Source organism: Mesoplodon densirostris, chromosome 5 (assembly GCF_025265405.1).
Source record: "Mesoplodon densirostris isolate mMesDen1 chromosome 5, mMesDen1 primary haplotype, whole genome shotgun sequence".
NCBI classification, from domain to species: Eukaryota; Metazoa; Chordata; class Mammalia; order Artiodactyla; family Ziphiidae; genus Mesoplodon; species Mesoplodon densirostris.
Window position 1 is genome coordinate 94,316,041 of NC_082665.1, and position 27,235 is coordinate 94,343,275.

Here is a 27,235-nt window from a genome sequence, read left to right on the forward strand (position 1 = left end):
TAAGCCTTGTTCAGCAGATTCTTCGGAGTCAACCTGCAGATTGATGGGCACCGTGACTGTGCATGCTGCATGGTTTCCATTAGAGATCATTTATACTGCACCTATTTTCTCCTGCTTCTCCAAGGGTCGCCTAGAGTTATGTATCATAATCAGGATTTCTAGTCTTTTTCTTTTCTTTTCTTTTTTTTTTTTTTTTGCAGTACGCGGGCCTCTCACTGTTGTGGCCTCTCCCGTTGCAGAGCACAGGCTCTGGACGCACAGGCTCAGCGGCCATGGCTCACAGGCCCAGCCGCTCAGCGGCATGTGGGATCTTCCTGGACCGGGGCACGAACCCGTGTCCCCTGCATCGACAGGCGGACCCTCCACCACTGCGCCACCAGGGAAGCCCATCTAGTCTTTTTCTTCAATGATTATTCTGATTGTATCTCAGACCCAGTATCTCATCACAACCAAGTCAGCTATTTAAGAATTGTTTGGTAGTTTACTCAAAAGGCACAAATGAGCTTAAATGCCTCACTCGTTTCAGTAAAATGAAAAGGGCAGCCCCTTTGTCACATGAATCTGCCCAACCAATTTTCAGACCAAGCTTTCAACATGCCTGGTCTGAGCAGAAATCAACATTTCAAACTAAGTGTGTTTCTTCCTTCCTCTCCCATTACTCAATTCAGTTCTCAGTCTTTGCCTCTTCCTAGAAATAGTACTATTTCATTTCTCAACTCCTCCAAGCCCCCAATGCAAAAAAAGATCCCCCAAACCAAACAATTCTCCTTTAATGCCTGAATCTTGACTGTTTGCATTTCTCTCTGCATGACTACAGTACAATTTTAATTTTCACTTTGCATTCACAAGTCAGGGAAGTTAAACATATGGCCCTTCAGTGGGCAGTTTTCGTAAACTCCTCCCAAAGGGCTTGACCTTGAGATTGCCTGCAAACTCCAAAAGTAGCTCCCTCTTTGAATAAACAAGTATTCTTTATATTCTTTGTAGGTTATGAAACAGCCACAAGAAGGTGTAGGGGTTTTGTGGTGATAGTGGTGGTGGTGGGGTGTGTGTGTGTGTGTGTGTGTGTGTGTGTGTGTGTTCATTTTCCTTTTTTTCTAATGCAACGGTTTTATATTATGGCCAATCAGTACTAAAAACTGTGTAAATCACACCCAAGAAAGGAATTACTGATGGCCTCATTTCAGGCAAGTACTAGATGATCAGACCTTCCTTTGTATTTTGCACAGCTCAGAATTATAAAAGCCAACGCCTGAGTTTTGTGAACATTGCCCCCAAATATAATCACAACAAAATTCCACTACTTAACCCACTAAATATATTTTTCTTAATCATCTCTTTCCATGGCAACATTAAGAAATTCTCATTTTTCTTAACTGACTCCTACTTGAAACTATCCCCATTTTATAACAACAAATTTGCTAAGATGGTTTAGGATTATTAGCCTTACCAAAATTATAGATACTATTTTATGTAAGAATATTTAATTCTGTATATTTACAACATAGTTGCCATAAGGATCCAACCAACATAGAAGCTGCTGAGATGAATAACTCATTTGTACAGATATCATGTACTCGGGCCCCAGCTCTGACACCATCAACACTTTTCCTAAATTGGAGTTCCCAATCCCTTTATTAGAGATAATGAATTCGTCTCATGACCAGGAGCAGATAATGATTTCCATGGTCTCGACTGATATGAATCAACCCCTTGGGGTTGGGAATATGTCTTAATTGTATCCTTGTTCTTGAACAAAAATACTGCTTCCATCTGATTTTTTCCCTTCTTAACTTACCCAAATGATTTTCATTCTTACCTCACTCAACAACTTGTCAACTGGAGAACAGGAGCTATTTCCTTTCTTTGTTTGGGATTCTGGCTGCAACCCAGGCACCATTTTCCAAGTAATTAATGAACCCTGCAATGTCCTGGCTTGTGACCACCAGCCTCCTCCTTTGTTATATTTCTTGCCGGGAGAAGGACTGAATACAGAAGCAGGCAGTAGGCTGCCGCTTAATGAAGAGCAAGCTGCTATTTTTTAGGTGAAAATATCCTAAGTTCTTTTACTCTAGCCACAAGGCAAAAGTGTGTGTTTACAGTTGTATCTGAGGCTCATGAAAAAATCTGAGAAACAAAAGTCTTTAAGAGTTAGGGATTTCTAACAGACTGCCAGGAGATGAAATGGGGCACACAATCTGGTGGGGGGGAACTCGACCTCTGCGCCCACCTGAAAACCCAGAGTTGCTTTTCCTGCATCAGCAAAGAGAAAACCCAGAAGACGCAGTTTTTCATGAAGGGCATAAAGAGATCAAAAATGAAAGTGGACTTTTTTTCCTTCCTTATTCCTTAGAAACAAAGGAATAAAATTTTGAGGTTTTCTTTACCATGATCATTCACGTATTCAAAAAATATGCTTTTGATGTCTTCTAGGTATCTAGCATTGATCTAGATGCTGAGATAGAGTACTCATTAAACAGAGTCCTTATCCTCAAGGAAGAGTTTAGTGGACAGAAACTGAAATGAATGAATGAATGAATGGCAGATTAATGATGATTGCTATGGAAGAAAAAATTAAACACAGTAAGGAGAACAACGGATAGGAGGTCCAGAGTGTGAGGTGTTACTTTCTAAGAGGTGGTCTGGAAGGCCCCTAATAAAATGACATCTGAGCAGAGACCTGGAGGAAGTGAAGGAGCAAGCAGCAGGGGTATCTGGAGGAGAAGATTCCAGGCAGATGGGACAGCAGGCACAAAGGGCCTGCAGTCAGCCCACGCTTGACACGGTTGATCACTAATTCCTCTAAAAGCTTAACAATCTCTGCAGAATCGAGCCACTGTAGATAAATAACCACTCTTTTAAGCCCCCAAACATTGATTTTTACCATTTATGAAGCAAAATCATTGAAAATATGTTATACAACCCTCTTCCCTGTAAGAGATATGGTCCATAATTAAATCTTTTCAGATGACTCCAATATGTAAGTGTCACACTTTATTCATGGACATACAAAGCACATAATCTATGCACTACATTCTACTTATTCTTTTATTGATTAAACATCTAGTCTTTACGAGGTACTGTGCTAGTTACTGGGAATAATATGATGAGCAAAGCAGATAAGTCCCTGTCCTCACAGAGCTTGCAGTCAGATAAAGGAGAAAGGCATTATTCCACTATACATGCCACGTAATCTGAGTGTAGCGCCCTGAAGGATTTGGGGGTGGGGTTGGGGTATGAGAACGGAAAACAGGGACTGGGATCTTCTGGAGGATGAGGAAAGGTTTTTGTGAGGAAGTGACATGAAGTGAAGGAGTTAATAAGAGGAGAAGGAGCATTCCAGGAAGAAGGAACAGCATATGCAAAGGCCTTGAGATGGGCAGGAACAAATTGGGTTTGCTGTATTAAAAGAAAGCAATGAGGGACGTCCCTGGTGGTGCAGTGGTTAAGAATCCGCCTGCCAATGCAGGGGAAATGGGTTCGAGCCGTGGTTCAAGAAGATCCCACATGCCGCGGAGCAACTAAGCCCGTGCGCCACAACTACTGAGCCCGCACTCTAGAGCCTGCGAGCCACAGCTACTGAGCCCGCGAGCCACAACTACTGAAGCCCGTGTGCCTAGAGCCCATGCTCCGCAACAAGAGAAGCCACCGCAATGAGAAGCCTGCGCACCGCAAGGAAGAGTAGTCCCTGCTAGCTGCAACTAGAGAAAGCCCGCGCGCAGCAATGAAGACCCAATGCAGCCAAAAATTAATTAATTAAAGCAATGAAAACTGAGTTTGGAGAAGAAGCTGTAGTCACATCGTGCTGGGCCTTGTAGGCTAAGTTTGGTCTTGATCAAATGGGAAACCATTTGAAGGCTTTTAGGTGGAGAGAGACACAGAGTCAAGTAAATATTTTCATATGACCTCTCTGGCTGCACGGTGGGAATGCAGGGCTGCAGGGATAACTCCAGGGGAGAATCCACTGCAGGCACTTGGATGAGAGGATATGCATTGCCTGGACCTGGAGAGGGATGGTAGAGACAGAAAACAGAAGAGGGAATTGAGAAGAAATAAGAAAGTAGAGGGGCTTCCCTGGTGGCGCAGTGGTTGAGAGTCCGCCTGCCGATGCAGGGGACACGGGTTCGTGCCCCGATCCCGGAAGATCCCACATGCCGCGGAGCGGCTGGGCCCGCGAGCCATGGCCGCGGAGCCTGTGTGTCCGGAGCCTGTGCTCCGCAACAGGAGAGGCCACAGCAGTGAGAGGCCCGCATACAGCAAAAAAAAAGAAAGTAGAGTCAGCCGAGCTTGGTGATGAAATCAAATTCAGGAGATTAAGATGTTATGGGCGACTCATAGTTGGTTTTTGGAGTAATAATAATGCCCTTCATTCATTGGTTCACTTGCTGGAGAAAAAAAGAAAGAAAGAAAAAAGAACAAGACATCCTATCTTAGGCACCAATCACACAGAGCACAGTATATCTCTTCTCTTTGGCAGTCAGGCTGGTTCTAAGTAGTATCTAGGTCCCTGGTATTCAAGTCCTCAGTGGCCCCAAAGCTGGCCTTTGGCTGAGAAGGGGCTATCACAAAACAAATTAGAAGAGAAGCCTGTAGGCTACCTTAGACTCGGGACAAATGAGCTCCTGATCCAAATGACTCTGTTTCAACTCCATCATGGTGGCACTTAGCTGGTCACACCTACAGAGAAATCAGCAAACTGGGTGACCCATTAGGATTTTCTTTCCAGAGAGCAAAGTACCTAAATAAAGACCCTTGCATTTAGCATACAATACAAAGACATCTGAGCAGCAGAAGCAGCAGTTTGGGAGAACTTCAAGTGTGGAATTTAGGTTTGAGAGAGGAAGTTAGAAATCAGAGAACTGATCTCACAAACAAAAAGCTTTTATAATAGCCTGTCCTGGATAAGACAGTAATGAGAGGACAAAGAGAAAAACTGTCCTCCTCTAAATACCAAGGAAACCTAGGGAAGTGACTTCTTAAAAAGGAGCACGTGAAAAGAAGAATTTTAGTGTCATCAGGAGTGACTGTTCTTCCTCTTTGCCAGAAATAGCTAAGAGTCTAAATCACTCATGAGGCCCTAAGAAAGGAGGTGCTTACAATTGAGCTTGAAGCCAAACAGTGCTTTATAGATTCTTCTAGGCTCGTCTAAGAATCCTAATGGACTTTATTCACCTTAAGATCACCCGATTATGGTCACAACAGATTAGGATAATACCTGTAGTTTGTTTCTGACATAAATCCATCATAAACCCAATTCCTACCCTTGACCATAGGGTTTTTTTGTTTTGTTTTTTTTAAAAAAAGCTTTCTAAGCCTTAAATGCCTTATGCCTAGGTTTCCAAACCAGAGACAATGTACTCCCAGGGGGCACATCATCCTATAGAAACTGATGAGGGTAGTCATCAGTCAGCCATTAATACATAATAAACTGTAATCTGCCTTCGCTAATCAAACTTGCCTTAATTGCTCTTACAAAAACGTGCAAGTCCTTCAAGCATCACATAGCCTAAACAATAAAACGTTTGCCCAAGTTGTTTTTCAGAAATTTGGAGTCAACTGTGTCCAGTTTGAGCTCAGGCCGTTTGGTTAAGACTGGTTAGGACCATTGACCCTCTAACTGGGCAAGCACCAGTATCCACTAGGTGACTTTCTGAGGTCAGAGGGACAAAAACTGTACCCTCAGAGCGTGCTAAGGCCACCATATTCTGAACATGCATCCCACGAAGAAGCCAGTAGCTAGCTTAGTTGTGCCTGCGCAGACAACGATTACCTCACTTTTTTCTTATCTCCAGTCACCTTTCCCCATGCTCCCCACGCCTCAGGCCACCCTGCTTCTTTATCTCATAAATATCCAGAGCCCCTCACCTTCTGGGAGGCGGACCTGAGACTTGTCTCCTCACTTGGCTGCCTCGTGAATAAAGCCTTTCTCTGCTGCAAACCTCAGCATCTCTGCATTTGGCTTGCTGCATGTTGGGCAAATGAACCTGGTTTGGTAATGCTATGCCCAGCAGGGGTGGGAAACTACAAAACTCTTTTTTAAATTTACCTTTCTATAAGAATTAAGTTCAGATAATTTTAAGTTGAAGGAACAATAACTATTCCAATGTATAAAAGGCAAAATCCACCCGAATTTTCAAGCTAAAACACAAGATTTCAAATATATTTCATTTTTGTGCTTTCCCCACCACCACCTCGAAGGAAGCCCCCAGACCTCTTGATATCAGGAGATGCATAGTTACAGGCCGACTCCTCCACAGGGCACTGTGGGTACAGCACCTGGGACCCACAATGCTTTTGCAGCTGACAAAAATGTCCTACGAATTTTAAAATCAGAAGAAAACAATTAACTCTTAGGTCAAAGTAAATGTTTTAATATATAATATTAATACGTTTGTCTTTATGCCAAGGAAATTGTAAAATCTAACTTAAAATGTTTTTTATGGAGTCAGGAGACCACGAAGGCAAAAGTAAGAGCCTAGGTCCATGAGAATCACACTGTGACCCTGGATAGTTGGTATTGTTGTGCTGGTAAACCTCAAAACACAGGTGACAATAATATTTCTTAAAGTATGGTGGTCCAAATAACACCATGATGTGATGGGACAATGGTTAACATTTTTAATTTGAAAAGTATGTATTACATATTAAAGTGTAATTAAAAATAATGGATTTCCCATTCATGGTAGCAATAAAGTTTCCTTTTTGGAAAATTAGAAATTTGGATAATGGTCTGATTGCTTAATTCCATTTTAAATCATATATCATAATTGTTTTTCAGAATTAGTAGGTCACAATGTTGAGAGCAAGAAATATTTGTTGGTTGGAACAAAGCATCTCCTTTTACTGGCACATGAAACGGGCCTACATAAGTCTTGCATTGTACAGACAGAGGCAGATAAGTGATAAAGATTCCGCACAAGAATAAGACATTCATGTAAAAATGAGATCAGCAAGTCCAGTCCATCCAGCCGGGATCATTTTACAAGGGTCAGACAGCCTTGGGGCATAAACTAATCATTCCAGGGTCTGGAGGAAGCCACCTCCTGATTCCCAAGAAGCAGCACCACACGATTAGATTGTTTACTCTTGCTCAACACAAATTTGACACATTTTCCCAAAACTACCTGTCTGGGGCCCTGTCAAAATACGATGATGGAAAGTCAGAATCATTTTCTGGCCCAGTATATCTAACATTCCAAAAATCCATTCCATTTCGGTCATGTTCTGGAGGTAGGGAAGGATATTTTCCCCACTAGTACTTGAAATCAATCCATTCTTGCATGCTTTAGCTCCCCACAGCATAGACCCATTGCTGAATTCTAAGCAGCCAGTGGCATCCAGGACCTTTGAAAAGTAGTATTCTAGGGCTTCTTTTTTCTCTTGTATGTCTTCAAGTTGTTAACTTAGAGGGAAGGGACTTACCCACTCTCAAAGCAAGAAGGCCTTATGTTGTTTTTAATGGCCAATGAAATTTTTCCCAGGGATCTGCAAGAGGGTTGCCCAGAGAAAATTCTATATATTTCTCATGAACATTTACAGAAGCACAAAGCAAATAAGACATAGAACACAACACTACTGCAAACATTTTTGAGAATAGTAAATAAGATTCTCAGTTGTTTCATTCAGCTCTGCCAATATTAGCTATACCATCAACCTCACCTAGTATTTGGACAAAAATATTGTAGCTAGTAATAAAAAGAATCAGGATTTGAACTCAGGTCTGCTTAGACCCAAAGTCGTGTTCTTAACCCCTGGAATAAAGCTGGTAGTCAGTACATATTTTTGAATCTGAATCTAGATAAGGGAACTGGTCTTTCTGACCCAGGATGCTGAAGTATTTTCTGGAGCTACTTTACAGCTAATCTCAACTCCCAGAATGAAGGAATTCCGTAAAACATCTGAAGAGATTAAATAATACCAGATTCAAGTATTCTTTCTAAGGAATGGTTTCCCAGACAAGATGACAGTGATGCAGAGATTCTAGCCACACCTCGGAACAGATCCTACTGGACTAGTAACACAGAAGTCACCCTGGGCCCCTTAATGAGACAGGGAGAGAGTTCTGTGACCCACTAGGTAGGATGTACGAGCCCCATACCAGTCTAAAGAAGCTACAGAAGACAGACCTCCACCCTTCTTCCTCCCAATAAAGATTTCTTGGGGTTCACGTCTCTCAAGGGGGATTTGAGGCAGCAGATAGATGGGCCCCGGGCCGAGCAGCTGGAGTTCGTCCCCTGTGGACAGATACTCCAAAATAGCAAGGAGGGAGGAGAAGCTGAGCCCTGCCCAGGTAAGAGATAAAAAAGACCATATATTCCTCATTCTCGAAGTCAAGGAGGCCTTCCCAACTACACACACAGAGAAAGGCTCCTTGAAGGTCAAAAGGGAGGGGGTGCCACCCCATAGTAGGTGATGTCAACCTACCCACAGTTCTCTTCACTAGAATCCATCGTGGCTAAGAGACGCACGTGCACACATGGAAAGAGCCTGAGATGAACCAAATATGAACTCAGAACCAGACAAAGCAAGATGATTGGCCAAAAGAAGCCCAGAAGAAATGCCCCATATAAGTGATTCAAACTACCACGAGGGTACGGCTCTCTCTCTCTGAGTTCACCCGTGTGTCTATCCACACGTACTACTTTTCCTCCAAATAAACACTTTACGTGCTTCACCACTTTCCGTCTTTGTAGGAATTTTTTTCTGCAAAGCCGAAGGGCCAGGGTCTTGTCACTGGCCACTGGTCCTGGTGGTCTAGTGGCTAGGATTCAGCGCTCTCACTGCCGCGGCCCAACCTCAATCTCTGGCCAGCAACGGAAACCATGCTTCAAGCCACTGCAGGCCGAGGCCACCCAAGATCATATTTGATTTTATCCCTTGTTGAAATCCAACTGGGATGAGAAAAATTAACTATTACAATTAAATAAGCAGGAGAAAGTGAAAGATTTCCATGTAAAAAGCTTAAAGTTCTGTTCCTTAAAAAAAAAAAAATGTCTAAAGAAACTCAATCCTTTAACTGGGACTCCAGATAACAGACTGTATGTACTGTATATAGAAAGTAGATAACACTTTTTTTTTTGAGTACTCGTTTTATTTTTAAATTCTTCTAAATGCATTTCATGTATCATCTCATTTAATCTTTATGAACTATATGAACTTTATGAATAATAGGTACTATTATTATTCCTATTTTTCAGCAGATGAAACCAAGGTTCAGAAAGGTTAAGCAATTAACTCTAGGTCGAACAGCCAGTAAGTGGCAGAGTCAAGATTCTAGACTCAAGGGATCTAATGCCAAAGCCTATGCTCTTAACCACTTTGCTCTGCTGCTTCTTATAATAATAATTACCACTTACTGGATACTTTATTACGTGCCGTATATGCTTTATGTACATTATCTCATTTACTATTCCCAACAACCATAGGAAGAGTGTTTGTATGTACATTGTATATATGCATGCAGACATAGAAGTAGGTGTGTGTATATGTGTGTGTGTATATGTGCGTATGAATGATTCTAGCTTCTATCCCATCACCCTAAAACATGTGACAAATCTCTCTTGAAAGAAAGCCATCTTAGATACTCTGTGATTAATCATATGAAGTATTCACACAAAAACTGCATTATGCATCACCTTCTCATATTTCCAGTAGGTGATTTGATTGAATCTTTATTTTGAGAAGAATAGAATTCATTTACTCTCATGGTCTTGTTCTTTTTATTTTATTTTAATATGAAATATAACAGCACCAGAGAAAGTTCTGCAATATCTTAAAGGACAGAATTTTAGGACTATCACTGACTTTATAAAAGTTCCAAGGAAAACCTCCAAGGCATAGTAGCAGCCAAATGTCTCTGTACATACTCAGCCAATCTGTATGTACTCTGCACTTGAAGATTATAAGGCTCCACCATCATGGTTATCGCCAGAGCTAAGAAGATCTGCCTTCTCCCCTTCACTGATCCAAGTGTGTGACTTATCTCTGTGGACGTGACAAGTCAGCCACCAGTGGGCATCAAGGCCTTGCCTTCGCATTCTCACTTCCCAGAGGAAGAGTTCAACACAGAGGCTAGATGGCCCATTCAGGCACCCAGTCTATTATGAATCTGGATTATGCCTTCTCTTTATCTAGAAAAGGTGTTTATCCTAATCAAGTGGTCTCCAGTTCTCAGGGCCAATGAAGTGGCCTAATTTCATGCTTCCCAAATTTAAATGTGCCTACAAATCATCTGGGGAATCTCATCAAAAAGCAGATTCTGGGGACTTCCCTGGAGGTCCAGTGGTTAAGACTCCACCCTTCCACTGCAGGGGGCGAGGGTTTGATCCCTGGTCAGAGAACTAAGTTCCTGCATGCCATATGGTGAGGCACAAAAAAAAAAAAAAAAAGCGGGGGTGGGGGGGTGGGCGGTATTTGTTTGAATTTTTTTTTTTCTTTTTTTTTTTTTTTTTTCTTTTTGCAGTATGCGGGCCTCTCACTGTTGTGGCCTCTCCCGTTGCGGAGCACAGGCTCCGGATGCGCAGGCCCAGCGGCCATGGCTCACGGGCCCAGCCGCTCCGCGGCACATGGGATCCTCCCAGACCGGGGCACGAACCCGCATCCCCTGCATCGGCAGGCGGACTCTCAACCACTGCGCCACCAGGGAGGCCCTGTTTGAATTTTTGAAAGGCCCACCTAGGGTTCAAATCCATAGTGATCTAAAAAAATTTCCATTATAGTCATGTGGCATTAAAAACTCTAGACAGTCCTTAGAAATATCCATTCACTTTTTAAGCTTTCGGACTCCACAAGGATGTCTCACTCCGGATACGGAGAGAGACCATTATTCCACACGTGAAGCTAAAGGCATCCCTTCCGTCACTGAGCCACCTGTTCTCTAGTGCCCAGTGATCCACAGAGTAAGCAACTAATAATTTCAGATTCTCCAAAATGGTGAATCCTTGACCTAAATGTGTTTAATACTCAGTAAGCCTCTCTAACTCAGACTACTTGGGATGCGAGAGTTGTTACCACTATGTAAACAAGGAACTATTTTACTGTATAGTTAAATGTAACAAATACATGCAGTACAAATTCTCTGGAGGAAATGCTCTAATATTGAAGAGCAACTTGTCATTAGCATATCAATAGGAATACATAAACAGCAGTTTTAAAATACCTGAGGGCACTTAAGGACAGGTTTTTCAACAAACTTCTTAAACTTCTGTTTATAGTCTGAAACTACTTGGAAAACTCTTTCTTGTAAGACACTTTAAAAGGTCAAGTTCAGCCCACATCTCCTCTTTGAAAATTAATAAGTTTTTAATGTACTCAGAGATGCAGAAGTGATGTCAAGCTTACTTGATTGACCCAAGCCAAAGAACCTTCTAGAATAGCAACATGTTTTGGCTGGGTTTCTACCATTAAGTCATATTTTAAAGTACACTTATTTTGACATATTAGCAGAATTACTAGGTCACTTGTAAGCAGCAAAATAATTCTCTTTAACCTTTTTAAAATGGTCAAAGAGGAGAAATAAAGTATATAAACAATGCTGAGGAATAATGGCTTGTTATTGTTACCCCTCCCACTTTAAAAGGGACCCTAAGAACTGGGGACCATAGATCTCTGTTAAGCCAGAAAGTTTTAAATTAAAGGTTAAATCACTGAATGCTTGAGTTCAGCCCCACCTTGCTTTCATTCTTCCAATGAATTATATCTGCTTAAGTCTTTGGTGTCAAAAGGTTGTAGGTGGGTTCAACTTCCAGTTGTCAGAGTGACCTAGGGCAAGTCAAGCTTTCTAAGGCCAGACTCTTCATCTGAAGAGCAGGGATCATAAGTATTAAGTTATCTACCTCATGACACTGTGGAATGGAGCCTTTCCTATAATGGGCATAAGTACTATATATATACACTGTACATATATATTTACATACCAGTACTGCTTCTATTGTTATCAGAACAAAGTCAGTCCTTGAGCTTTAAAGAGACAGGTGAACCACAAGAAAAGTCAAGAACTTCCACTTAAAACCACAATGAGGGCTCCCCTGGTGGCGCAGTGGTTGAGAGTCCGCTTGCTGATGCAGGGGACACGGGTTCGTGCCCCGGTCTGGGAAGATCCCACATGCCGCGGAGCAGCTGGGCCCGTGAGCCATGGCCGCTGAGCCTGCGCGTCCGGAGCCTGTGCTCCGCAACGGGAGAGGCCACAACAGTGAGAGGCCCGCGTACCGCACCAAAAAAAAAAAAAAAAAACCACAATGAGATACCACGGCACACCGGTCAGAATGGCTATCATCAAACAGACAACAAATAACAAGTGTTGGTGAGGTGTGCACTGTTGTTGGGACAGCACATTGGTGAAGCCACCATGGAAAACAATATAGAGGCTCCTCAAAAAGTTAAAAATAGAACTGCTGTAAGATCCAGCAATTTCACTTCTGAGTGTTTACTCAAAGAAAATAAAAACACTAATTCATATATCAAATACATATCAAAAACACTAATACATATATCAAAAAGATATATGCATTCCAATGTTCATTGAGGCATTATTTATAATAGCTAAGATATGGAAGCAACCTAAGTGTCCATGGATAGACAAATGGATAAAGATATGGTACATACATATATATAATTCAATATCACTCAGCCATAAGAAAGAATGAAATCTTGCCATTTGCAACGACATGGATGGACTTGGAGGGTATTAAGTGAAATAAGTCACACAGAGAAAGACAAATGCCACAGGATCTCACTTATATGTGGAATCTTAAAAACAAAACAAACAAACAAAACAAAAACAGACTCATAGGTACAGAGGATAAACGGGTGGTTGCCAGAGAGAGGGAGAGGGGACATAGATGAAGGGGATAAAGAGGTCCAAACCTCCACTTATATAATAAATAAGTCACAGGGATACAGCATAAGGAATATGGTCAATAATAATGTAATAACTTTGCATGGGACAATTGGTTACTAGACTTATGGCAGTGATCATTTCATGATATATGCAAATGTCAAACTATTATGTAGTATACCTGAAACTAACAAAACATTGTACACCAACTATATTTCAATTAAAAAAAAATACTGCCACCTAAAACACAAATTAAATCTATGAAACTCCTAACCACAAGAGAGGACCCAGGGTAACACATGTAAGGAGACTGTTGTTCAACAAACTACCAAGAGTTCTGAATGCATCCTAACCTCTAAGGTTCAAATCTAGAAAGATAGAAACATTCTTCCTCAATGTGACCTTCCAGGGCACACAGGTCACTGGGCTGTGTTTTTACCGGTAAGTCAGTTCTTAGGCTTTGAGCATTTCATCAAGATGCTCCAGTCCTTCATCCAAGCAAAGCTGATATTTGCTAGTTCTTACAACTTTTATTCTGGAGAATTTTTTGTAAATATCCTCCATGCTCCAAATCCCTTCCAAAAGTGTATGTTAGTATGAAGTGCCATTATTCTAACAAAATCAGCTTTTCTGGCCACATATATATCATAGGGTGACACTACACCACCAGGAACTGTCCTCAACTGCTACCTCTTCTTAGGGACAAATCCAATTCCAATAAAGCATAGAACCCTGTCAACACCAACACCAAATAGATATACATACCCTTGTACATCTACTCATTTTTTTTAACAAATATTCAACACTAGGCACTTAACTGCTTCTATTTTAACCCAAAACACAAACTGTGAAGAGGGGAGTTTCTCCCCCATATTTACCCTGGAAGAGACACCAGCCACAGAGAAGTCAGTTAAACCTCATGTACCCACAGACCTGAGGTGGTTAGCTCCCTGAGCTGTGTTCCTCAAGGAAACCTGGAAAGAAAACCTCTGGGCTTTAACCAGGACCTCAGAGAGCAGAGAGGAGGGCAGAGGGCTCCTTAGCAGAGCTCTGTGGGCTTGTGAGCTCTGTGGGTCACACCCTTCCTGAGAGGCAAGATCCTGAGTAAGACGTTGAAACCTCTGGATGTTCATGGTCTCAGTCAGCAAATGGGTATGATAATCCCACCCAACCTCTGGATTCAAGTGTTAGAACAACAACATGAGGACCACAGACTTGGAAATGCCGAGACGCTCCCTGGAGACCAATGCACGGAATAAAGAATCTCTTCAACACTGATCATGCAGACGGCAGAATGCTGAGGGTGATGGAAGTTGTGACTGGAGTGCGATGGGAATTACGATCAGTACCTGTCTTACTTTTACATGTTCACAAATATATGGATTTGAAGGAGAACTAACACCACGATATGTAGTATTTAGGACAAACTTCAAAGACCACAACTGACCATGGTATTACTCATCAGCTGAACCGGTATTCATAAATCTCCTTTGCTTCTGGACTGGAAAAGAATGGTCAAACAACGAGCTTTTTGTTCTGGACGCTGCTATTTTTGTTTTGGGTTTTGCTGGCAGCCTTGTTGTTGTTTTTTCCTCCTTATTTTGTGTTTTTCCTTATCCCCTACCAACACTCCAACACTGGTTTCTTGGACACACCTTAAAATTAGAACATATTTACTCAGATGATTCACTGTAGTCATTAGTCTTGTTCAAGCAAGTCTTGTCCTGAGCAACGGGTAAGCTGGAGACCCAAGGAAGAGGGCAGCCTCCGCTCCTCATCAGGCATCTCCTCATCCCACCCCATCCCCATCCTGCTGCAGACCATTCAGGCTGGGTGCCGAGCACCTCCTCCTTTCAGCACTCACAGACGGGCACATCAGTATGGGGAGGGGAGCAGCTTGGGTGCTTAGCTTCCGTGATAGGTTTCTTCAGGGAATGAAAGGTTTTGAAAGTTCTGAAGGATCTCTCAACGTGGGTAAGTGGGTACAAAATTGTAGAACCCAAAGTACTAAACATTTAGGTGACAAACATTCCTCTTCTGCTAAAATCATCAGAAGGGTTAGCTGGGGGAAATCAGAATCTGCTTAATTTGAAACTCTTTTTAAGAGAATATACAATCAACTCTGCCTCCATCCAAACAAAAAGACTCATTGTCTTTGGTTTTCACTAACTTTCACTCTTTTGACACATAAAGAGAAAGAATGAGGTGAATACAGGTCAAACTTCTCATTGAAGCAACTGATAATAGCCTTTAGAGGCATTGCTGGAGTTCTTGGATCATGGGCACTACCTACTTAAAATCTGCAGGAAAGAAAAAAAAAAAAAAAAAAACGTGACTAGTGTGGTCCTTAATGGAAACAGAAATGGAGAGTCTCCACAGAGAGATTCCCAACCTGCATTCATGATAAATTATTCAACAAATAGTTTGTATCTTGATACTGTTGCCAGATCACTCTCAACTACATTACCCAGAAATTCTGTCCTTTTATCGTGTTTCACTCTCTCTCCCCATCCTCAGCCCCAACACACAAACCTAGGCCCCCCTAAAAGGGGAAAACACAAAGGCAAAGAGTAAACAATCTACCACAATGCCACACCAGGTTACAGCTAACTGGAGAGAAGAGTACAGATTATGCACTGGCAAATATTTGCCTGGTCTCCAGAGCAGTAAGATTCATCCATTTGCTCACAAAAGTACATGACTGCAGCTGAGAGAATAAATCAATTCAATTCAACAAACATTTATCAAGCTCCAGTCTGATTGCAGAGTCTTTTGGAGGAAAAATCACGCACCTGGATACTGGAGCTGATTTTTGAAGAAGTCTAGAAATATGCTATTCCTGCCCCCTCCCACCAAAAACAAGTCATGAAAAAAGAAGCAACCAACTCCCTCAGATGACCAGCACAGCAGCATTTTACATTGTAAAATGTAACAAGCCCAAGTTCCTTTTTGTAGATGGAAAAGAATTCCCTTCCTATATTTCTGCGGAAATAGCAATTTTGCTTGTTGTATAAAAACATAGTGTAAGAAACCAGTGATTAATCACCCAACCATCAATCACCTTTCAGTATTCTGGATATAAAGATTAGACCAACTATATATTGAAACAAGTTATGGCATCACTGCTTTATATTATATATTCAGACTCATCCGGGATCTACTTGAAATGAATTCTAAACATGCAGTGCAAGAGCAGGGCAAAACCAATCCCTGCCAAACATCTAGGGGGATTCTCCATCCCCTGCTCCCGCCCCAGATTTCCTTCTGGGGAACTTGTGTGTGGAGCTGAGAGAATTTAGGCTATGTGACCACGAGTCAGGCTCTATCGCCTACTTGTTGACCTCAGGAAAGTCATTTATAAACTGAGACCTAACTTTTTCAACTTTAAAACAGGGATAATCATATCTCTTCTATCTCACTTGTGAGGTCAAACAGAATAATGAAGATGAAGGTTTTATAAAAACTGTTATAATCATCAATATTGATGTTCAATTCCACAGTCCTGGAGATAGGGGAGCAAAAGGAAAACCTAAGAAAACCCACCTCTGTTCCCAGAGGTGTGTAACAGGGTCTTTACAAGTTTAAACGGCCTGTAGCCATTTAGCCACAGGGACAGTTTTAGATCATGTCCATGAAACCAGTTTCAAAACGAAGGCGAAACAGTTTTTTCCTTATCCTATTTTTTTCTGTTATAATGCATGGTAGGTGGACACTGTTTTGATGTAACTTATCAGTATTTAGCAGCTGTTGGCTAGTATTAAATATTATACTGAGGGTCAGTCTCCTTGATGTATATACTTCAACAGTTGAGATTAAGCAAAAATATTCCACTGAGATAGGGCATTCCAAGCTCAGCAAAACGTGAAAGTGGTATCCTTTTTTTTAAAGTTGATATTTTTAACCATCTACTCTGTATTGGCGCTAGGGAAAAAGTAAAGTAATGTTCCGGAACTCAAGGAGCTCAGAGTTTAGAGTGGAAACAGCCAGACAGAACATTACAAAACAGTGAGGGCAGGATGATGAGGAGAGGTCAGCAAGTGTCCCAGGGTGCAGAGAAGGAGGGCTGCTGCTGAGCCAAGGGTTAAGGCTGTCGGGTAGGTGGCACGGATAAACAGAAACTGCTAGCACTGTGATAGCACTGCGCACGGGTGAGTCAGGATCTGCCCGAGACAAGGCTGGACAGGGAGACAGAGGTCACGTCCTGAGGAATCTGGGCCTGGGGACCTCAGTGCGGTGCTGCTCTGTGGATGGATGCAGGAGGGGTGTTCAGGGGAGTGGCGCACTGGAGAAAGGACAGCTGCATCGGGGACACCCTGACCACCTCCTTCCAGAACATTCTGCTGTCGTATGAAATACTGGAGCTTCATATGGAAGAAAAAAAAATTACTTACTGGAAAAGAAAACAGGTGCTACATTTAAAGGTAAAGGGGAATCTCATTATAAAAGTGTGATAAAAATAATCACAGCCCAGTTTAATAGAGAAAACATTAACCACACTCTGTTAGGATTCATAGAAAATGCTTGCACATTGATTGACCTCTACCTCTACTTCTACCTCCACCCGAGAAGGATCAGTTTATTTAGACATAAACAGACATAAACAGGCTAAAAAAGTCAAGGGCAAAGTCAAGGGCTTCCCTGGTGGCGCAGTGGTTAAGAGTCTGCCTGCCGATGCAGGGGACACAGGTTCGTGCCCCGGTCTGGGAAGATGCCACATGCTGCAGAGCGGCTGGGCCCGTGAGCCATGGCCGCTGGGCCTGCGCGTCCGGAGCCTGTGCTCCAAAGCGGGAGAGGCCACAACAGTGAGAGGCCCGCGTACCGAAGAAAAAAAAAAAAAAAAAAAAAAAAAGTCAAGGGCTTCAGCCGGTTTCAGCTTCCTGGAACAAGATGCTGCTCTGCAGATGCTGGGCAGTCAGTCACCTGGAGGATAAAGCAGCCAGTGAGTCATCCTGAGGAACACACACACGGACACACAGATGTGCAGGACCCTTCCGGCCTTGTTGGAGAGCAGGTGTTACAAGAAACTCTCCAGGAAACCATCACTTCTACAATTAAGTTTACTGGGAATACTTTTTAAAAGGAAGACTGGAGGCTGGGGGAAAGAGGGGGGGTGGGCAGTAGGGAATTACTGTTTACTGAGTACAGAGTTTCAGTTTGGGATGGTGAAAAAGTTCTGGATTTGGATAGGGGTGATGGTTGCACAACAATGTGAATGTACTTAATGCTACTGAACAATATTTTATGCCATGGATATTTTACCACAATAAGAGAGGGTGGGGGAAGGAGAGAGGGAGAGAGAAAGTACGAGGCAGAACTAAAAAGTAGTAAGATTTCTAGTAAATTCAGCTGAGAGCCTCCTACTGCCTTCCTGAACGTGATGCACAGAACAAAACTGAATTTCTCAAGAAATACTCTAAAGAAAAGCATCATCTGGAACATGCTAGTGGCCTGCCAAAGACTATATGTCCCAACGGGCTATATTATGTAATCATGAGCAAGTTTTCTAAAACAATAGAGCACCTTCCCCCTAAAGGAGACTGAGCTCTTCACATAATTTAGTTCATAACTCTTCCCTGCAGTCTAGAAAGATGATCTCGTTATTACCATTATTATTATCGTAGCTATTTTGTATTTATTAAGAGTTCTCAGTGAGCCAGCTGCTATCCTCTCTTCCTTTGTTGTAGATGGGAACAAAACACACAGCAGTTCTGTGCATTGCCTGGGAAAGTAAGCAACAGGACCAAAATCAGAAGCAATGCCCAAGGCCACAGCACTCGACGGAAGAGGCTGTACTCTGCCCGATTTGGAGGCCCGGGCAAGGCTTCACTCCCCCATTCCAGATCCTCACCACCGAGCAGGGCTCCTACTTAATAGAGAACACATACTTGCTTGCCAAACAGTACATACTTATTTTTGCACATGCAAAATATCCAAGTGGACTTAATAAAATTATATTTGAGGTTAAACCACAAAGATAAGAAATTTAATCCAGGGCCCCAATTAATTATTCTTTTTAAGAGAGTCTCAAATGTTTCCCATGTCTAAAGAGTTAAAACTGTGCATGAGGGCTTCCCTGGTGGCGCCGTGGTTGAGAGTCTGCCTGCCGATGCAGGGGACACGGGTTCGTGCCCCGGTCCGGGAAGATCCCACATGCTGCGGAGCGGCTAGGCCCGTGAGCCATGGCCACTGAGCCTGCGTGTCCGGAGCCTGTGCTCCGCAACGAGAGAGGCCACAACAGTGAGAGACCCGCATACCGCAAAAAAAAAAAAAAAAAAAAAAACCTGTGCATGGCCCTAAATTCTGTGCCTGTAATCCTGATGGAGTTTCATTTCACAGGTTACAAAAAAAACCCAAATAATAATTACATAGTTACTGTTGGTTGTTTAATTACTTGAGACTGCCTTATAATCACCAAATCATTAAGCGTGTTATGAGATCTAAAAACTACAAGTCACCAGGGTGCTGTGCACCAAGTTATTTGGTAATTCACTGATATGAGATGGAAGGGAAGAATTTTGAACTAAAGTAATCTAAACACTTCTAAGGAAAGGTGGCACACATGTGCCAAGCCAATAATGGATGCTTATTCTAAAGGCTGATGTTGAATAAATGAACAAACAAGATAAACAAAACCCCAGGATAGAGATAAGAGTGGAAGAGGGCTTCCCTGGTGGCGCAGTGGTTGAGAGTCCGCCTGCCGACGCAAGGGACACAGGTTCATGCCCTGGTCCGGGAGGATCCCACATGCCGCAGAACGGCTGGGCCTGTGAGCCATGGCTGCTGAGCCTGTGCGTCCAGAGCCTGTGCTCCACAATGGGAGAGGCCACAGCAGTGAGAGGCCCACGGACCGCAAAAAAAAAAAAAAAAAAAAAAAGAGTGGAAGAGACTCCTCCCCAAAGGCAAAGGCACCAAAAGGATCCTGTAAGCTACCTGAGAGGCAAGACCTTAGCCCAGTGTATCTCAATTCTGGCTTTGCATTAGAAGCATCTGGGAAGTGCTGGAAACCAGCTTTACACAGTCCTACACCAGACCTACTAGAATCAAATCTCTAGAGAAGGGCCCAGATATGTTTAGTTTTTCAAAGCTATCCAGATGATTTCCATAAACAGTGAGGGCTGAGAAACACTAGTAGCAAAAAGAAATCCTACAAAGTCCCCTGTGGCAAGTTTTAGTAGCAACTCCGGAGGTCTGGCCACCCAGCAGAGAAAGTGACCTTCCTTATGCATATGGCACACAGGCTCACAAAGGTCTTCCCTCTGTGCTTACATGGCAGCCATCTAATTCATTACACCCAACGATCACAGCATGAGGTGACATCGTCTTGAGCCAAATTAGATGCAAAGAACATGGGGATTTATGAAAAGCTCATCAAGCCAACCCATTTCAAGGGTAAATGATTCTACTTATGGGGCAGGAGTAAAATTGTTACCTATAATTCTGGCAAACTGCAATGAAAATACCTTCTGAGACTAAATAATAATAACTAAATAATCCTAAAGTCTTAGCTATAGTCAAATGAACCTATGACTAAGAACAATGCTTTGCATGTGCTACAGCATCTTAGAGACATGTCTATTTGATGCTAAAAATCACAATTTCTGCGCTCCTAGAAAAATAGTGCTTGGGTATTTTTGGCAGGTACAACTTTTTTTAATTGAATAAAACCAACTAGTACCCTTGGGCTATATCAATTTTAATAGATAATCTGTTACTATAAACAGTATGAAAATTATTTTTAAAGGTGATCGACATACTGGACCTGGCCCAAGAGCCTGGTTTATAGGGAAACAGGAAAGATAGACCTGCAGCCATGTTTTATATAAAATGCCCCTGATGCAAAGGATGATACGGAGGCTGAGGCAATGGGGAGATGGGCACTCAGCTACGGTACCCGGACATAAGCCATCCTGATTTTCTGTGTTCTATGGAATAGTTCCAAGAGGCATTAAAAGCAGTTACTTGGGTAGGGAGAGGAAAGGGGAGATTCCACAGTTAAATAAATTGGGGAAATATTGGGTAGAACCAAGTACTATAAATGCTAATATTCAAGAGTAAGGGATGGTTAGGAGCACTATGAAACCTCTTTAGTCACTCTATTCTTTTTTCACAGAGCTGATCTTAGGGTTCCACTGAACATACTTTGAGAAATGTGACTGTCTAGCTAACAAATGTCAGTGAGGCAAAGGCAAAGCCAGAGAGACCTCCACTCAATCCAATGACCCTGTTTGCCTGAAGATCACAAAACAGAAGGGGTGCAAGAATGAATCTGTAGCTGGAGTCAGGCCACCCAGAGGGGACTTTCATGTACTTGGTAACACACAGCTTAATGGGCATAAGGATGAAGAAGAGAAAGGTGGACTCAGGATTAAGCTTCCTTAGTCCCTGTATACAGGACTCTGCCCCCTACCTTGTAATAAAATAAAAGACAATAGCAATAATCAAACCTTAAGTGTACACAGCAGTTTAAATTTAACAAAATACTTTCATAGCCCCTAATTCATTTCAATCTCACAGTAACCTGATGGGATATATCAGGAAAGGCTTTTTTTTTTTTTTTTTTTGGTGGTATGTGGACCTCTCACTGTTGTGGCCTCTCCCGTTGCGGAGCACAGGCTCCGGACGCACAGGCTCAGTGGCCATGGCTCACAGGCCCAGCCGCTCCGCGGCATGTGGGATCTTTCCGGACCAGGGCACGAACCCGTGTCCCCTGAATTGGCAGGCGGACTCTCAACCACTGCGCCACCAGGGAAGCCCAGGAAAGGCATTTTTATCCTCATTTTACAGATGAGAAAACCTGAAGCTCTAAGTGGTGATATGGCAAGCTCAAAGCTACAGCAAGTTAGAGGCAGAGCCAAACCCATAAAGACAGATCCTCAGTTCCTAACTGAGGTCCTTACCACCCCACTCTCCTTACGAATCTCATAAAAAGGGCTCTCTACTTAGATCTTGTACTATCTTAAGGGGAAAAACTGTTGATTCTTCCCCCCAAATTTGTAAAATATATAATTATTTAAAAATCACTCTCACCTCACTAAAATCCCAGAGAGCTACACCCAATTCTTCTTACGTCCTCTAATAATCCACTTCTTCTTACAAATTATTAAGAAATTGGCTTTCTTTAAACAAAGACCAATTATAATCTACTTCTTCTTACAAATTATTGAGAAATTGGCATTCTTTAAACAAAGACCAACGATAGTATCTGAATGGCAATTATATCATCAAATGCCATAAAGAAGAATTAAGAACTGGACTTAATGTAAATAATGCAATTCTGAACATACATAAAAAAACCAAGAACTCGGGCTTCCCTGGTGGCGCAGTGGTTGAGAATCTGCCTGCTAATGCAGGGGACACGGGTTCGAGCCCTGGTCTGGGAGGATCCCACGAGCCGCGGAGCGACTGGGCCCGTGAGCCACAACTACTGAGCCTGCGCGTCTAGAGCCTGTGCTCCATGACAGGAGAGGCCGCAATAGTGAGAGGCCTGCGCACCGCGATGAAGAGTGGCCCCCGCTTGCCACGACTGGTGAAAGCCCTCACGCAGAAACGAAGACCCAACACAGCCAAAATAAATAATAAATTAATTTTTTAAAAAATTTGAAAAAAAAAAACAAAACCAAGAACTCAAAGGTAGAAAGTGAAGCACAAAGATGTGTGTGTTTCTGACCTCATCTTCTATGAATGCTTCTTGCACATCAGAAACTCTTCTGCAAAACCAAGACCAAGGAAAGAGCTGGTAAGCTAGGATCCCCCTGGTGCATGTGTTTGGGAAGAAGAAAAGGTTGCTGAGTGCCTACTATGTGTCAGGCACTAGGCTAGGGATTCCACACACATTACGCTTTAGTTTTCATAACAACCCTACACTGTACTATTACTAACAGTACTGTTACTCAGAGAGCAAGTTGGCCATCTTCACAAAACTAGAACGAGGCAGAAACAGACTGGATGCCAGCTCAGTCCTGCTCCTAAGTCCTTTCCATTACACTCCTTTCCACTTACGAAAATGTTAAATTATACCTCAACATATGCACATGCCAAGGCCTCTAAGCTTTTTCCAAATCCCCTTCCCACAATTCATTCAGGTCCCCACTCTGACTCATATTGCTCTATATTCTACGCTCTCACTGTCTCTGTTTGCACATCAATTTTAAGAGTTTTTGCTATTTTCTCTTACGCTTAGAGAAGTGGTCCTCAGCTGCGGAGAACTTTGCCCCTCAGGAGACAGCTGGCAATGTCTGGAGACATTTCTGATTGTCAGGACTTTGGGATGCACTGGCATCTCATGAGTGGAGGCCAAGGATGCTGCTAAACATCCTACAATGCACAGGACAGCTCCTCCACAACAAAGAGCTATCTGACCCCAATGTTTCTCAACCCAGTGCCAAGGCTGAGAAACCCTGCCTTGAAGGGATAATGTGGTTTAATAAATGTGCTTTAGTTTCCTCCCCTATAAAATCATAAGGAGTAACTAAGACACCATATATGAAAAGCTTTAGCACACAGTAAGCATTCAGAGTCCTAATTAGTTAATCTGACTGCACACTTTTTAGAGTAGGAACCACCTTGGTGGACTCTGCATTCTTCCCACACAAAGCACAGGGCTTTTGTCACGGGCACTCAACAAATGTGAAATAATATATTCTTTATATTTGAATTTTTGTTTAAAAAACAAATGCCACTATTATCTAAGAAACACAACATTCTCCCATACTCACTCCTTACCAAACAAGAAGTGAATAGTATAATTCATGATTCATTAGAACAGAATATGAAAAGCTACATTGCATCCTGAGTATGTCATAGAATCACCTCCATAGCAAGACTATTAATAAGCCTACTATTAAAATGTTTTGTCTCACTTCAACAGAAAATTTATTAAGAGATCGCAATATATAGATTTAAGGAAATCTCATGCAACAGGCTCAGATTCTTCTATCTATACCAGTTCAGTTTTGACCGTATCAATTGTCAGGTCTTGAGTTGAATTACTCAGAAACCACCTTAAACTGTAATCACAAGCATGTCAAATAAAAACAGCAAAAGTCAAATCTCAGAATGAGTATGTCAGAACTGGCTGGCATCACATCTCAGGTCCAGATCTTTGCGTTTTTTTTACCTTTCTCAGTTTATGCATGTTAGAGTCGGCACAAAAACCCTAAAGTAAATGATTACAAAAAAACATTAGGATTAACATTCACTCAAGTGGCCCTACAACAGGATAATCTATAATCATTTTTGCAGAGTTTCTGGAGGTGTGGCCCCAGGGCCCTGAACGTCAGAATGAACCCATACACTTATCAGAAGTACAGATTCCTGGACCCCAGACAGACATACTGAATCAAAATTTGAAAGGTTAGGCCTGGAAAATTACATTTTAAATCATTTCTCAAATATTTGTTTTGCATAGTAAACTCTGGGAACCTCTGCCAGGAGGGTGAACCCCAGAAAATTGATTTGCCTCATTTGTAAATTTCCAGCATGTGTCTTTTTTTTTTTTTTTTTTTTTTTTTTTTTTTTTTTTTTAAAAAAAAGACACATTTATTCAGCGTCATGATCAGACTATTACATTTAGCAATCAACAGCATGGGTGCAAAAAAAAAAAAAAAATCTACATTAAAACCCTTTGTTGGAATGCTTTACACTTTCCACAGAACAGAAACTAAAATAACCTGTTATACAATTAGTCACAAATACAGTCCTCGAGTTTTGCCCATACACATGAGTATTGTCTAAAACATGTCTTCTTTGTAGCAGCTAGGCCCTGCCACCACTGTGCTTGGCTGAGTTCACAAATCTGTTGTAACCTGTAGCTTCCCTGTCACTTCTCTGGCTCTCCTCTCCTGCTAAGCTTTGTTTCCTGGCAGTAATCAAAACCTTCTGCCACTGCCATAGCTACTGCTGCTGCTGGAACCACCATAGCCACCTTGGTTTCGGGGTTTGGCAAAGTATTGGCCTCCACCACCATAGGGGCCAGAACTTCTGCCTCCGAAGTTTCCTCCTTTCATGGGTCCAAAATTGGAAGATTGATTGTTGTAACTGCCAAAATCATTGTAGCTTCCACCACCTCCAAAATTGCTTCCATCGTTACCAAATCCATTATAGCCATCCCCACTGCCACCATATCCACCACCACCACGGCTGCCACCAAAGCCACCTCGACCACTGAAGTTTCCTCCACGACCAAAGTTGTCATTCCCACCAAAACCACCTCCACGACCACCACCAAAGTTTCCAGAACCACTTCGACCTCTTTGGCTGGATGAGGCACTAGCCATCTCTTGCTTAGATAGGGCTTTCCTTACTTCACAGTTGTGGCCATTCACAGTGTGGTATTTCTGAATGACAATCTTGTCTACGGAGTCATGGTCATCAAAGGTTACGAAAGCAAAGCCTCTCTTTTTGCCACTGCCTCGATCAGTCATGATTTCAATCACTTCAATTTTCCCATACTGTTCAAAATAATCTCTTAGATGATGTTCTTCAGTGTCTTCTTTAATGCCACCAACAAAAATCTTTTTCACAGTTAAGTGGGCACCAGGTCTTTGAGAATCTTCTCTTGAGACGGCCCTCTTTGGTTCCACAACTCTTCCATCCACCTTGTGTGGCCTTGCATTCATGGCCGCATCCACCTCCTCCACAGTGGCATATGTGACAAACCCGAAGCCTCTGGAGCGTTTGGTGTTTGGATCCCTCATTACCACACAATCTGTGAGCGTTCCCCACTGCTCAAAATGGCTCCTCAGACTCTCATCGGTTGTTTCAAAGCTCAAACCTCCGATGAAGAGCTTCCGCAGCTGTTCGGGCTCTTTGGGTGACTCTGACTTAGACATGACGGCAGTGGAGGGGGGCGGGGGAGACGTTAACGATGCTTACTCGGCGGCGTCCACGAGCAGAAAAAAGCCCAGCATGTGTCTTGCTTCTACAGACTATCAATAATTAATTTAACATAAAATCCACACCCTTACCATAAAAAACAGGGAGAGAATTCTGTTGATGACTTTTGTCCAAATGTGCACATCTGAAGTAAGCAGACTGATATTTTATGGGAAATGCTGAAAAAACTGGGAATGAATATACATAGAATTATCAAGGAAAAAGAGCTCAATTCTGGGCCACACACAGGTCACCATCTACTATGTACCAGATGGGGGATACAGTGATGGCTAGACGGACTAGGTCCCTACCCTTATTTTTTCCTTATTATGTATTTAAATTGTTTAATATATACATAAACAAAGAAGTATAATAATTTCAGAGAGTGGCAATGCCATGAAGACAAAAGAACAAGTTGACAGAGAAAGTCATTGGGAGGAGGGAGGCAGTGGCAGTGGCTGGCTCTATTAGATACAAGGATGAAAAGTGGCTGCCTTGAGCAGGTAACATTTGAGCTGGGACCTGAAGGAGAGAAAGCTAGTCATGAGAGGGTTGAGGGGCGAGCGCTCTAGACAGAAGAAACTATTACTAGAAAGACCCTGAGGTGAGAAAAAGGTTCGCATGAAATTATTATTGAAATTAAATCAGAAATCAGATAATACATACAAAATATTTCATGACATAGAAAACTATTTTAAGGTATGAAGTATTATTTTTATTAACATGTTAGAATCGTTTCAGGGCAGAAGCCAGGATAATGAAGGACCTCAAGTCTAAGTCATACGAAGAATTAATTCAGCAACTGTGGCTACATTGCCTGGAGATGAGGAGACGCAAGTTATGTGTTTGGGGGAAGAAGGGAGAGGTCTTCTTCAAATATCTGAAGGACTATGTTCTTGTGGCAGAAGATTACATTTATTTTTTTAAATAGCTCCGAGGGAGTGAAAGGAGCTTGAACTGGTTAAACATTTTAGGAAGGGAGAATCTTGGCTCAACATGATAATGAACATTCAAAGGGAAGTGAAGGCAAATGGAATGACTGGGAGGTAGTGGATCCCACACAAGTGGAGGTGATCAAGGATGGGCTGAACAGACGCTGGCAGAGGCATGACTGGGCTAGATGACCTACAAGGACCTTTGCAACCCTTTGAAAACACACACACACACACACACACACTCAGTCACAGTGTTCTCTCTCAACAAGTACTATAAACATCAATATGGCCTCTTTACTTCATACTTTACAACCTAGAGGAGGTTTTAAGAGAAACCTGAGAGATACAGAGGAATCCACCATATTCCCAATTCACACTATCACCCCAGAATAAAGTACATCTCCATCTCTGCAATAACCAATATACAGTTCCAAAGGGCAAATTAAGAAACAGGATAGACTAACATTCATTTTTGAAATCTGTGGCTAAGATTTAATGGTGTTTTAGCAATAAACATTAAACAATTATTTGGACCTATTAAAATAATTACTCTATTTTAACAAAAATGTGTCTGGATTCCATTAGGTCCCAA

The 27,235-nt window shown here is 42.3% G+C and overlaps 1 protein-coding gene and 1 pseudogene across 6 annotated transcripts in view; both read right to left on the reverse strand.

Moving 5' to 3' along the window:
- Positions 1-27,235, reverse strand: part of TNIK (TRAF2 and NCK interacting kinase) — a 419,760-nt gene that overhangs the window by 295,245 nt on the left and 97,280 nt on the right. The window lies entirely within an intron of this gene.
- Positions 24,357-25,723, reverse strand: LOC132491185 (heterogeneous nuclear ribonucleoprotein A1-like; annotated as a pseudogene).